The sequence below is a fragment of the Anomaloglossus baeobatrachus genome, chromosome 6 (assembly GCF_048569485.1).
Source record: "Anomaloglossus baeobatrachus isolate aAnoBae1 chromosome 6, aAnoBae1.hap1, whole genome shotgun sequence".
Lineage (NCBI taxonomy): Eukaryota > Metazoa > Chordata > Amphibia > Anura > Aromobatidae > Anomaloglossus > Anomaloglossus baeobatrachus.
The window spans coordinates 388,972,336-388,986,140 of record NC_134358.1 but is presented as its reverse complement, the minus strand read 5'-3'; the positions used below and the strand labels follow the sequence as shown (position 1 = coordinate 388,986,140).

At 65.5% G+C, this 13,805-nt stretch overlaps 1 protein-coding gene across 1 annotated transcript in view; it reads right to left on the bottom strand.

Annotated features, from left to right (window-relative positions):
• LOC142243933 (uncharacterized) overlaps positions 1-675 on the bottom strand; it is a 140,920-nt gene extending 140,245 nt beyond the window's left edge. The window contains exon 1 of the mRNA XM_075316125.1: positions 624-675. The gene's annotated coding sequence lies outside the window, so the exon portion shown is untranslated. The remainder of the gene's footprint in view (positions 1-623) is intronic.
• Positions 676-13,805: the final 13,130 nt, after the last annotated feature.

Sequence of the window (13,805 nt, the reverse complement as noted above, 5' to 3'; positions counted from 1 at the left end):
CCATATATATCTTCTATTACAGCTTGTCTTGGTGATTGAACCTGCCTATCTATGTCATCCGATACTTTTGCCTATGATGACGCAACCAGTAATAACATTTTGGCACAAGTTACCAATCCTACTGATTTTCTTAAGACCCCCATTAGGGAAGTAAGGACGAGGGACTGGGAGAAGGAGAACCGGACATTTATTTCTCTGGATCTCCATTGTACTACCCTAGCTGAATACTATCGGCAGAGCCGCATTCCTAGGGGACTCAGATGCAATTTAAGACCTACTCTTTTTTCTAATAACGAGGAATATTGTAAAAGATTTCAACAGATTCTGAATAAGTGTTCCTTAGATTTAATCGTGCTGACAGTTGAACATCTACAAACAGCCATAAAAGAGTCTAAAGAAAGAATTCTAACTATAGAAACACAACTAACAGACGCATTGACCCCTGCGGACTTAGCTGCCTACAAGAAAAAGGCAGAGGACACACTTAAAGAATTTAAAAGAAATTTGGAGGAAAAGAAAAGACAAAAGTTTCAGAGGGATACAGACGATTACCTATTAAACCGAGTGTACAAATGGAACGATTGGCAAACCAACAATACAAGACAGTGGAGAAGACCACCTACCTACAATCAATCCGCTTCCTCAGGAAGCGAGTCCAGTGGCAGCCACTCGAATTCAAACTCTTTTTTAGGACCTATAAAAAGAAGAACAAACCAGCGAGGAGGTCGAGGAGGAGGAGGAGATTGGGGGATGACGTTGCGCTCACAGGTAAGGGTCCCAATTTAGTCGTCAACATTTCTGACTATACTTTGGCACCTAATGAATTATCTTTACTAAACAAAGGCCTCACCTTTTGCCCCACTCCCAAGTGGGACTCATTTATCCTTGAAAGTGACCTACAGCGGTTCTATAGGACAGTTAGGCTCAAAACTCATTTTGGTTCCAACATGCTCCATAACACTGACCAAATACCATCCCTTAAAGAAACCAATATCAAAACATTGGGTCTCAACAATCCCAGTCATTATATGCCACCCAAGACACATCATGCTGTGGAAACTTTTATAGCCTTAGTAGACCGAGACATTAAGGACAACATACACGAACACGAATTGGGTTTTTACCCTATTCGGAGTAATATCAATACCTTAGAGAAATCGGCCATAACCTCCTTGAGGAATAATAAGGCTATAACTATAAAACCTGCGGACAAGGGAGGAGCCATAGTAGTTCAGAATACACAGGATTATATTGATGAGATCAAACGCCAACTTAATGATACTACCACTTATCAAAAAATATCTTCAGATCCAGTATTTAAAATCCAACAGAGAATTCAGAATATTTTGTCCATCCATCTTGACAAAGGCACTATTGATCAGACAACTCGTACATTTCTCACCAAACTACATCCCATAACACCGGTATTCTATACATTACCCAAAATTCATAAATCCCTTATCAATCCCCCTGGCCGACCCATTGTGGCGTCCACAGAATCGGTTCTCTCACCCTTATCTATCTATTTAGAGAAAATCCTTACCCCCTTGACCAAAAACACCAGGTCTTTTATCCTAGATACCAACAATTTCCTACAGAAAATCAGGGACCTGAAACAAGTCCCCTCTAGTAGCTTCCTCTGCACCTGGGACGTTAGCAGTTTATACACTTCAATCCCACATCATAAAGGCATCAAGGCAACCAAAATTGCACTCCATAGGACTAGTCTTAGCCAGGATTCAATAGACTTCATTCTAAGCCTCCTCGAAGTGGTCCTTAATGAAAATTATTTTCTTTTTAAAGATGATTTTTACATTCAGAGACACGGGACCGCGATGGGCTCGAACGTAGCCCCGGCATATGCAAATCTCTTTATGGACTACTTCGAGGGACGCTTTATTTACTCTTATCCTTCTTTTGATACACTAACGTTTATATGGACTCGCTTCATAGACGATATATTTTGCATTTGGCAGGGAGACTTGGAAAGCCTATTACTTTTTGATAATCATATCAACAATGTGTGGCCTGAGCTTAAATTTACGCTCAATTACAATCAGGGAGAAATCAATTTTCTGGACACATATATTAAGAAGGACACAGCAGGCAACCTGTTTTCAGATTTGTACCGCAAGCCGACGGATCGTAATTGCATGCTTCTGTACAATAGCTGTCATCCAAGGTCGACTAAGAATAGTTTACCTAGATCTCAGTTTGCAAGAATCAAAAGGATAGTATCAGACGGAAACACAAGAGAACAAAGACTAGATGAAATGTCTAATCGGTTCCTAGAACGTAATTATCCAAAAAGATTACTCGAGACAGAAAGAGAAAGGATATCCACTATGACGCCTCCAGAGAAAGACACAACAACAATAGAGAGGGTACCATTTGTACACACCTACCACCCCTCCATGCCTAAAATATACAACATCATTAATCGCCACTGGCCACTACTAAAGAAAGCGTATCCGGAGATAGGGCCATTCATGCTTCCCCCCATCATGTGTAAGAAGAGACCTCAAAATATAAGAGATTCCCTAGTTAAAGCGGATATTGGCAGTGACAAGAAAAGTATACAAACTTTCCTAGCACCAAAACGCACCGGGACTTTCCCTTGCTTAAACTGTCCATCTTGCTCTAATGTGATAAAAGGGGATCACTTCACACACCCCAGGTCCGGCAAAAGCTTCCGCATAAAAGAATACTTTACGTGCAAGAGTAATTTTGTAGTTTACATAATCAAGTGCCCTTGTGGACTACTGTATGTTGGGGAAACAATCCAACATGTGGGTGACCGCATCGCGAGCCATAAATCGACCATTAGGTGCGGCAAATTATGGTTACCCATCCCACATCATTTTCACGAAGCGAAGCATAACATGGCGCAATTACGCTATCAAGTTATTGATAAAGTGTATAGACCCAGACGCGGAGGAAACCATATAGAGCTCCTCAGAAAAAGAGAGAGCTTTTGGATCCACAAACTGCAAACCTTGGAACCCAGAGGACCAAATAGAGAAATAGATTGGCTAGTATAATACCAATAAACGGATTTGCCTTTTACCGTACTAATCTTGTTATGATATATATTTTTTTGCAGAAAACTTGAAAAACACCAACTGCACCTTTCCTCCTTCAGTTGTACACTCACTCGTAGATGGTAACGTATTAATCAGCACCTTCTATTTAGTCAATATTATATGGTAACATTAATTCACTTTTATAGTATATTGGGACCCTTCCTTTTTATGTGCATTAATTCTTTTCCCTTTAGGTCATGTTCTCCTCCCATACTTCAGAATGTTTACTTACACACTGAATAATAGTGTGTTCTGATGGAAATACGAGATCATTATATATGTATTTGACCTTTGTTTACATTGCATGTTGCCTATATGTCCTAATTGTTCATATACGTCCCGGTACTTTCATATATTCCATGTAACATCGTATTACCATATACATTCACTGGATGGATAATACTATCCCTCTGGGGCCGATTACTATACACCATCTATTGATTGACACGCATAAGTGTCCTCTCCCACTTCCTTATCCCCTGATGTATTGAAAATAGTTGATAAGACCTCTCCCTACATCTAAGTATAGATTTCGCCACACTGCGCATGCGCGGGCGCTTCTATTCAGGGCTTGACGGTATCGTCATTACACTAATAGAAAAGCCGATAGCCAATGCGCATGCGCCGGCGTCCTTACGTACTTCCGGTTTGTGGAGCTAAATAGCCCACACTCCGTACAACATACTGCTCCATGCCACAGTCTGGGAAGACGGCCGTAAAGGTACTGAACGATCCTACCCGTCCCTGATGTCCGTTCCTCCCTATGGTATAACCTCCCCCTTCTACTTTTCAGGGGATTCCACCAGCCACCGCTACACTTATGCCTCAAAACTTACAGGTAATATGTACGACTTCCAGAACCTTAATGCTAATTTTCAATGTACCTTCCTTCTGCATGTGACAATGTTACTAAAGCGTTCCTTGTAATATTTCAGATGATAAGCCCTCCATATTCCTAAACCAATGCTCTATGCATGTGATCCTAGTTTCCTATTGTAAATTTAAGGTAATGACCACAGGGGCTCCGCTGTGTGGATATACTGAACACCAATTTTGATTACAATGATTACTAATCCTCTCATGTCCCTAGGGACCACAAGTCACTAAAATCCCTCTATCCTATAAAGCAAACTGCATGAACAATCTACTTGCTAAAGCAAGCAAGGTAACTTGCTCCCCTCCCCCGCAGTGCTAACCTTATATAGAAATGCTATTCCCCTATAACTATACCCTTTATCTACAGGGCTTATACGCTGTGATTAGTACAATCATTTGTTCCTGGGTGGAATTTTCCACCTGCTCTGCACCTACAATAACCTTTATAATAAGGAAAGAAGAATTTCTCTAGTGAAACTAACGCTTCTATGAATGGAGGTACGCCAATCCACTGTCATCTCTTACCTTGTCGAGTCCTTCTTCCACTCTTCAACCAAAATGTTATTACTGACCTTGTTCTTACAACCACAATGACATATTGATTCATGTAATTATGTATATATGTATATGATTTGTAAATATGTTTTCCTATTTTATATGTAAATAGTGATTACTTTCTTTCTCTATCCTCTTCCAGTGTGACTTGGTATGAAGAAGGCCCAGGTTGGGCCGAAACGTCCTTTAGTCCCTCCCACTTATTTTGTTATAAATAAATACACTTATTTTTGCACGCAAAAAAACGAATCTGTTGATTTACTTTTACGTCTACCTCAGGGGGGGAGTGAGGGGGGGGTGAGGGGGGGAGCGAGGGAGGGGGGGAGCGAGGGGGGGGGAGGGAGGGGGGGAGATGGGGGGAGCGAGGGAGGGGGGGGAGTGAGGGGGGTGAGGGGGGGAGTGAGGGGGGGGTGAGGGGGGGAGCGAGGGAGGGGGGGAGTGAGGGGGGGGTGAGGGGGGGAGCGAGGGAGGGGGGGAGCGAGGGGGGGGGGAGGGAGGGGGGGAGATGGGGGGAGCGAGGGAGGGGGGGGAGTGAGGGGGGTGAGGGGGGTGAGGGGGGGAGTGAGGGGGGGAGATGGGGGGGGGAGCGAGGGAGGGGGGGGGGATGGGGGGAGCGAGGGAGGGGGGGGAGATGGGGGGAGGGAGGGGGGGGGGGATGGGGGGAGCGAGGGAGGGGGGGGGAGATGGGGGGAGCGAGGGAGGGGGGGGAGTGAGGGGAGTGAGGGGGGGGAGATGGGGGGAGATGGGGGGAGCGAGGGAGGGGGGGGGGGGTGAGGGGGGTGAGGGGGGTGAGGGGGGGGAGCGAGGGAGGGGGGGTGTGAGGGGGGGAGATGGGGGGAGTGAGGGGGGGAGATGGGGGGAGCGAGGGAGGGAGGGGGGGAGTGAGGGGGGCGAGGGGGGGAGCGAGGGAGGGGGGGGTGAGGGGGGGGAGTGAGGGGGGGGAGATGGGGGGAAATGGGGGGAGCGAGGGAGGGGGGGGTGAGGGGGGTGAGGGGGGGAGCGAGGGAGGGGGGGTGTGAGGGGGGTGAGGGGGGGAGTGAGGGGGGGAGATGGGGGGAGTGAGGGGGGGAGATGGGGGGAGCGAGGGAGGGAGGGGGGGAGTGAGGGGGGCGAGGGGGGAGCGAGCGAGGGAGGGGGGGAGATGGGGGGAGTGAGGGGGGGAGATGGGGGGAGCGAGGGAGGGAGGGGGGGGAGTGAGGGGGGCGAGGGGGGGAGCGAGGGAGGGGGGGAGTGAGGGGGGGGAGGGAGGGGGGGGAGCGAGGGAGGGGGGGAGTGAGGGGGGGGGGTGAGGGGGGGAGCGAGGGAGGGAGGGGGGGAGTGAGGGGGGGAGATGGGGGGGAGCGAGGGAGGGAGGGGGGGAGTGAGGGGGGGGGAGTGAGGGGGGTGAGGGGGGGAGCGAGGGAGGGGGGGAGTGAGGGGGGGGGGCGATGGGGGGGAGCGAGGGAGGGGGGGAGTGAGGGGCGGGAGATGGGGGGGAGGGGGGGGAGGGGGGAGGGAGGGGGGGAGTGAGGGGGGGAGCGGGGGAGGGGGGGGAGGGGGGGAGGGAGGGGGGGAGTGAGGGGGGGAGCGAGGGAGGGGGGGAGGGAGGGGCGGGAGATGGGGGGAGCGAGGGGGGAGGGAGGGGGGGGAGTGAGGGGGGGGGGCGATGGGGGGAGCGAGGGAGGGGGGGAGCGAGGGGGGAGGGAGGGGGGGAGCGAGGGAGGGGGGGAGGGAGGGGCGGGAGATTGGGGAGCGAGGGGGGAGGGAGGGGGGGAGTGAGGGGCGGGAGATGGGGGGAGGGAGGGGGGGAGTGAGGGGGGGAGTGAGGGGAGGGCGATGGGGGGAGCGAGGGAGGGGGGGAGTGAGGGGCGGGAGATGGGGGGAGCGAGGGGAGAGGGAGGGGGGGAGCGAGGGAGGGGGGGAGCGAGGGGGGAGGGAGGGGGGGGAGTGAGGGGGGGGGGGCGATGGGGGGAGCGAGGGAGGGGGGGGAGTGAGGGGCGGGAGATGGGGGGAGGGAGGGGGGGAGCGAGGGAGGGGGGGAGTGAGGGGCGGGAGATGGGGGGAGCGAGGGGGGGAGGGAGGGGGGGAGTGAGGGGGGGGCGATGGGGGGAGCGAGGGAGGGGGGGAGTGAGGGGCGGGAGATGGGGGGAGCGAGGGGGGAGGGAGGGGGGGAGCGAGGGAGGGGGGAAGTGAGGGGCGGGAGATGGGGGGGAGCGAGGGGGGAGGGAGGGGGGGGAGTGAGGGGGGGGCGATGGGGGGAGCGAGAAGGGGAGGGGGGGAGCGAGGGGGGGGGCGATGGGGGGAGCGAGGGAGGGAGGGGGGGGAGTGAGGGGGGGGCGATGGGGGGAGCGAGGGAGGGGGGGAGTGAGGGGCGGGAGATGGGGGGAGCGAGGGAGGGAGGGGGGGGCGATGGGGGGAGCGAGGGGGGGAGGGAGGGGGGAGTGAGGGGGGGGCGATGGGGGGAGCGAGGGGGGAGGGAGGGGGGGAGGGAGGGGGGAGTGAGGGGGGGGCGATGGGGGGAGCGAGGGGGGGGGGGGCGATGGGGGGAGCGAGGGAGGGGGGGAGTGAGGGGCGGGAGATGGGGGGAGCGAGGGGGGAGGGAGGGGGGAGTGAGGGGGGGGCGATGGGGGGAGCGAGGGAGGGGGGGAGGGAGGGGGGAGTGAGGGGGGGGGCGATGGGGGGAGCGAGGGAGGGGGGGAGTGAGGGGGGGGCGATGGGGGGAGCGAGGGAGGGGGGGGGAGTGAGGGGGGGGGGCGATGGGGGGAGCGAGGGAGTGAGGGGGGGGCGATGGGGGGAGCGAGGGAGGGGGGGAGTGAGGGGGGGGGCGATGGGGGGAGCGAGGGAGTGAGGGTGGGGCGATGGGGGGAGCGAGGGAGGGGGGGAGTGAGGGGCGGGAGATGGGGGGAGCGAGGGGGGAGGGAGGGGGGGAGAGAGGGGGGGGGGGCGATGGGGGAGCGAGGGAGGGGGGGAGTGAGGGGCGGGAGATGGGGGGAGCGAGGGGGGGAGTGAGGGGGGGGCGATGGGGGGAGCGAGGGAGGGGGGGAGTGAGGGGGGGGGCGATGGGGGGAGCGAGGGAGGGGGGAGTGAGGGGGGGGCGATGGGGGGAGCGAGGGGGGAGGGAGGGGGGGAGTGAGGGGGGGGGGGCGATGGGGGGAGCGAGGGAGGGGGGGGAGTGAGGGGCGGGAGATGGGGGGAGCGAGGGGGGAGGGAGGGGGGGAGTGAGGGGGGGGGGCGATGGGGGGAGCGAGGGGGGAGTGAGGGGGGGCGATGGGGGGAGCGAGGGGGGAGGGAGGGGGGGAGTGAGGGGGGGGGGGGCGATGGGGGGAGCGAGGGAGGGGGGGAGTGAGGGGCGGGAGATGGGGGGAGCGAGGGGGGAGGGAGGGAGGGAGTGAGGGGGGGGCGATGGGGGGAGCGAGGGGGGAGTGAGGGGGGGGCGATGGGGGGAGCGAGGGGGGAGGGAGGGGGGGGAGTGAGGGGGGGGGGCGATGGGGGGAGCGAGGGAGGGGGGGAGTGAGGGGCGGGAGATGGGGGGAGCGAGGGGGGAGGGGGGGAGTGAGGGGGGGGGCGATGGGGGGAGCGAGGGAGGGGGGGAGTGAGGGGCGGGAGATGGGGGGAGCGAGGGGGGGAGTGAGGGGGGGGGGCGATGGGGGGAGCGAGGGAGGGGGGGAGTGAGGGGCGGGAGATGGGGGGAGCGAGGGGGGAGTGAGGGGGGGGGGCGATGGGGGGGAGCGAGGGAGGGAGGGGGGGAGTGAGGGGGGGCGATGGGGGGGAGCGAGGGAGGGGGGGAGTGAGGGGCGGGAGATGGGGGGAGCGAGGGGGGAGGGAGGGAGGGGGGGAGCGAGGGAGGGGGGGAGGGGGGGGGAGATGGGGGGAGCGAGGGGAGGGGGGGAGGGAGGGGGGGGGGATGGGGGGGAGCGAGGGGAGGGGGGGAGCGAGGAGGGGGGGAGATGGGGGGAGCGAGGGGAGGGGGGGAGCGAGGGGGGGAGGGAGGGGGGGGAGATGGGGGGAGCGAGGGGAGGGGGGGAGGGAGGGGAGATGGGGGGAGCGAGGGGAGGGGGGGAGGGAGGGGGGGGAGATGGGGGGAGCGAGGGGAGGGGGGTAGGGAGGGGGGGGGAGATGGGGGGAGCGAGGGAGGGGGGTAGGGAGGGGAGATGGGGGGAGCGAGGGGAGGGGGGGAGGGAGGGGAGATGGGGGGAGCGAGGGGAGGGGGGGAGGGAGGGGGGGGAGATGGGGGGAGCGAGGGGAGGGGGGGAGCGAGGGGGGGAGTGAGGGGGGGGGCGATGGGGGGAGAGAGGGAGGGGGGGAGTGAGGGGCGGGAGATGGGGGGAGCGAGGGGGGAGTGAGGGGGGGGGGCGATGGGGGGAGCGAGGGAGGGAGGGGGGGAGTGAGGGGGGGGCGATGGGGGAGCGAGGGAGGGGGGGAGTGAAGGGCGGGAGATGGGGGGAGCGAGGGGGGAGGGAGGGAGGGGGGGAGGGGGAGGGGGGGGAGGGAGGGGGGGGAGATGGGGGGGAGCGAGGGGAGGGGGGGAGATGGGGGGAGCGAGGGGAGGGGGGGAGTGAGGGGGGGAGATGGGGGGAGCGAGGGGAGGGGGGGCGATGGGGGGGGGAGTGAGGGGGGGAGATGGGGGAGCGAGGGGAGGGGGGGAGCGAGGGGAGGGGGGGCGATGGGGGGGGGGGGAGTGAGGGGGGGGAGATTGGGGAGCGAGGGGAGGGGGGGGAGTGAGGGGGGGGGGTGCGATGGGGGGGGGAGTGAGGGGGGGGAGATGGGGGGAGCGAGGGGAGGGGGGGAGTGAGGGGGGGGCGATGGGGGGGGGAGGGAGGGAGGGGGGGGGAGATGGGGGAGTGAGGGGGGGGGCGATGGGGGGAGGGAGGGGGGGGAGCGATGGGGGGGGAGGGAGGGGGGGAGATGAGGGGAGGGGGGGGAGTGAGGGGGGGGCGATGGGGGGAGGGAGGGGGGGAGGGAGGGGGGGGCGATGGGGGGAGGGAGGGGGGGAGGGAGGGGGGGGCGATGGGGGGAGGGAGGGGGGGAGGGAGGGGGGAGGGAGGGGGGGAGCGAGGGAGGGGAGATGGGGGAGGGAGGGGGGGGAGATGGGGGGGAGCGAGGAGGGAGGGGGGGAGCGAGGGGAGGGGGGGAGTGAGGGGGGGGGGGCGATGGGGGGAGGGAGGGGGGCAGCGAGGGGAGGGGGGGGAGTGAGGGGGGGGGCGATGGGGGGAGGGAAGGGGGGAGCGGGGGGGGAGCGAGGGGGGAGGGAGGGGGGGAGCGAGGGGAGGGGGCGATGGGGGGAGGGAGGGGGGGGAGCGAGGGGGGAGGGAAGGGGGGAGCGAGGGGGGGGGGCGATGGGGGGAGCGAGGGGGGGGCGATGGGGGGAGGGAGGGGGGGAGCGGGGGGGAGCGAGGGGGGAGGGAGGGGGGGAGGGGGGGGGCGATGGGGGGAGGGAGGGGGGGGAGCGAGGGGGGAGGGAGGGGGGTGATGGGGGGGAGCGAGGGGGGAAGGAGGGGGGGAGCGAGGGGGGAGGGAGGTGGGTGATGGGGGGGAGCGAGGGGGGAGGGAGGGGGGTGATGGGGGGAGCGAGGGAGGGGGGGAGTGAGGGAGCGAGGGAGGGGGTGATGGGGGGAGGGAGGGAGGGGGGAGGGAGGGGGGTGATGGGGGGAGCGAGGGGGGAGGGAGGGGGGTGATGGGGGGAGCGAGGGAGGGGGGGAGGGAGGGGGGGGAGCGAGGGGGGAGGGAGGGGGGTGATGGGGGGAGCGAGGGAGGGGGGGAGGGGGGAACGAGGGAGGGGGTGATGGGGGGAGCGAGGGAGGGGGGGAGCGAGGGAGAGGGGGGGAGCGAGGGAGAGTGGGGGCGATGGGGGGGAGCGAGGGAGGGGGTGATGGGGGGAGCGAGGGAGGGAGGGGGGGGAGTGAGGGGAAAGTGAGGGGGGGGCGATGAGGGGGGGGGGCGAGGGAGTGGGGAGGGAGCAAGGAAGGGGGGGGGCGATGGGGGGAGCGAGGGAGGGGGGAGGGAGCAAGGAAGGGGGGTGCGATGGGGGGAGGGGGGGGGAGCGAGGGAGGGGGGAGGGAGCAAGGAAGGGGGGGGGCGATGGGGGGAGGGGGGGAGGGAGCGAGGGAGGGGGGGGGGAGGGAGCGAGGGAGGGGCGATGGGGGGAGCGAGGGAGGGGCGATGGGGGGAGCGAGGGAGGAGGGGAGTGAGGGGGGGGAGCGAGGGAGGGAGGGGGGGAGGGAGGGAGGGGGGGAGCGAGGGGAGGGGGGGAGTGAGGGGGGGGGGGCGATGGGGGGGAGGGAGGGGGGGAGCGAGGGGGGAGGGAGGGGGGGAGTGAGGGGGGGGGCGATGGGGGGAGGGAAGGGGGGAGCGGGGGGGGAGCGAGGGGGGAGGGAGGGGGGGAGCGAGGGGAGGGGGGGAGTGAGGGGGGGGGGCGATGGGGGGAGGGAGGGGGGGGAGCGAGGGGGGAGGGAAGGGGGGAGCGAGGGGAGGGGGGGAGCGAGGGGAGGGGGGGAGCGAGGGGGGGGCGATGGGGGGAGGGAGGGGGGGAGCGGGGGGGAGCGAGGGGGGAGGGAGGGGGGGAGCTAGGGGAGGGGGGGAGTGAGGGAGGGGGGCGATGGGGGGAGGGAGGGGGGAGATGGGGGGAGCGAGGGGGGGGAGATGGGGGGAGCGAGGGGGGAGGGAGGGGGGGCGAGGGGGGAGGGAGGGGGGTGATGGGGGGAGCGAGGGAGGGGGGGAGTGAGGGAGCGAGGGAGGGGGTGATGGGGGGAGGGAGGGAGGGAGGGGGGGGAGTGAGGGAGCGAGGGAGGGGGTGATGGGGGGAGGGAGGGAGGGGGCGAGGGAGGGGGTGATGGGGGGAGGGAGGGAGGGGGGGAGGGAGGGGGGTGATGGGGGGAGGGAGGGGGGAGGGAGGGGGGTGATGGGGGGAGCGAGGGGGGAGGGAGGGGGGTGATGGGGGGAGCGAGGGAGGGGGGGAGGGAGGGGGGGAGGGAGGGGGTGATGGGGGGAGCGAGGGAGGGGGGGGAGGGGGGGAGCGAGGGAGGGGGGAGGGGGGGGAGCGAGGGAGGGGGGGAGCGAGGGAGAGGGGGGGGAGCGAGGGAGAGTGGGGGCGATGGGGGGAGCGAGGGAGGGGGTGATGGGGGGAGCGAGGGAGGGGAAGGGCGATGGGGGGAGCGAGGGAGGGGGGAGCGAGGGAGAGGGGGGGAGCGAGGGAGGGGGGGGGCGATGGGGGGAGCGAGGGAGGGGGGGAGTGAGGGGGGGAGCGAGGGGGGGGAGCGAGCGAGGGGGGGAGTGATGGGGGGAGCGAGTGAGGGGGGGGAGTGAGGGGGGGAGTGAGGGAGGGGGGGGAGTGAGGGGGGGGAGATGGGGGGAGCGAGGGAGGGAGTGAGGGGGGGGAGATGGGGGGAGCGAGGGAGGGGGGAGTGAGGGGGGGGAGATGGGGGGAGCGAGAGAGGGGGGGAGTGAGCGAGGGGGGAGGGAGGGGGGGGGAGATGGGGGGAGCGAGGGGAGGGGGGGGAGTGAGGGGGGGGGCGATGGGGGGAGGGAGGGGGGGGAGATGGGGGGAGCGAGGGGGGAGGGAGGGGGGGGAGCGAGGGGAGGGGGGGGAGTGAGGGGGGGGGGGGCGATGGGGGGAGGGAGGGGGGGGAGCGAGGGGGGAGGGAGGGGGGGAGTGAGGGGGGGGGCGATGGGAGGAGGGAAGGGGGGAGCGGGGGGGAGCGAGGGGGGGAGCGAGGGGAGGGGGGGAGTGAGGGGGGGGGGGCGATGGGGGGAGGGAGGGGGGGAGCGAGGGGGGAGGGAAGGGGGGAGCGAGGGGAGGGGAGGAGCGAGGGGAGGGGGGGGAGCGAGGGGGGGGCGATGGGGGGAGGGAGGGGGGGAGCGGGGGGGAGCGAGGGGGGAGGGAGGGGGGGGAGCTAGGGGAGGGGGGGAGTGAGGGAGGGGGGCGATGGGGGGAGGGAGGGGGGAGATGGGGGGAGCGAGGGGGGGGAGATGGGGGGAGCGAGGGGGGAGGGAGGGGGGAGCGAGGGGGGAGGGAGGGGGGTGATGGGGGGAGCGAGGGAGGGGGGGAGTGAGGGAGCGAGGGAGGGGGTGATGGGGGGAGGGAGGGAGGGGGGGAGTGAGGGAGCGAGGGAGGGGGTGATGGGGGGAGGGAGGGAGGGGGCGAGGGAGGGGGTGATGGGGGGAGGGAGGGAGGGGGGAGGAGGGGGGTGATGGGGGGAGGGAGGGGGGAGGGAGGGGGGTGATGGGGGGAGCGAGGGGGGAGGGAGGGGGGTGATGGGGGGAGCGAGGGAGGGGGGGAGGGAGGGGGGGAGGGAGGGGGTGATGGGGGGAGCGAGGGAGGGGGGGAGGGGGGGGCGAGGGAGGGGGGAGGGGGGGAGCGAGGGAGGGGGGGAGCGAGGGAGAGGGGGGGAGCGAGGGAGAGTGGGGGCGATGGGGGGAGCGAGGGAGGGGGTGATGGGGGGAGCGAGGGAGGGGAAGGGCGATGGGGGGAGCGAGGGAGGGGGGGAGCGAGGGAGAGGGGGGGAGCGAGGGAGGGGGGGGCGATGGGGGGAGCGAGGGAGGGGGGGAGTGAGGGGGGGAGCGAGGGGGGGGGAGCGAGCGAGGGGGGGAGTGATGGGGGGAGCGAGTGAGGGGGGGAGTGAGGGGGGGGAGTGAGGGAGGGGGGGAGTGAGGGGGGGGAGATGGGGGGAGCGAGGGAGGGAGTGAGGGGGGGGAGATGGGGGGAGCGAGGGAGGGGGGAGTGAGGGGGGGGAGATGGGGGGAGCGAGAGAGGGGGGGAGTGAGCGAGGGAGTGAGGGGGGGAGATGGGGGGAGCGAAGGAGGGGGGGAGTGAGCGAGGGAGGGAGGGGGGGAGTGAGGGGGGAGCGAGGGGGGGAGATGGGGGGAGCGAGGGGGGGAGAGGGAGGGAGCGAGGGGGGAGGGAGCGAGGGGGGAGTGAGGGGGGGGGCGATGGGGGGAGCGAGGGAGGGGGGGAGATAGGGGGAGCGAGGGGGGAGGGAGCGAGGGGGGGAGTGAGGGGGGGGCGATGGGGGGAGCGAGGGGGGAGGGAGGGGGGAGCGAGGGGGGAGGGAGGGGGGTGATGGGGGGGAGCGAGGGGGGAAGGAGGGGGGGGAGCGAGGGGGGAGGGAGGTGGGTGATGGGGGGGAGCGAGGGGGGAGGGAGGGGGGTGATGGGGGGAGCGAGGGAGGGGGGGAGTGAGGGAGCGAGGGAGGGGGTGATGGGGGGAGGGAGGGAGGGGGGGAGTGAGGGAGCGAGGGACGGGGTGATGGGGGGAGGGAGGGAGGGGGCAAGGGAGGGGGTGATGGGGGGGAGGGAGGGAGGGGGGAGGGAGGGGGG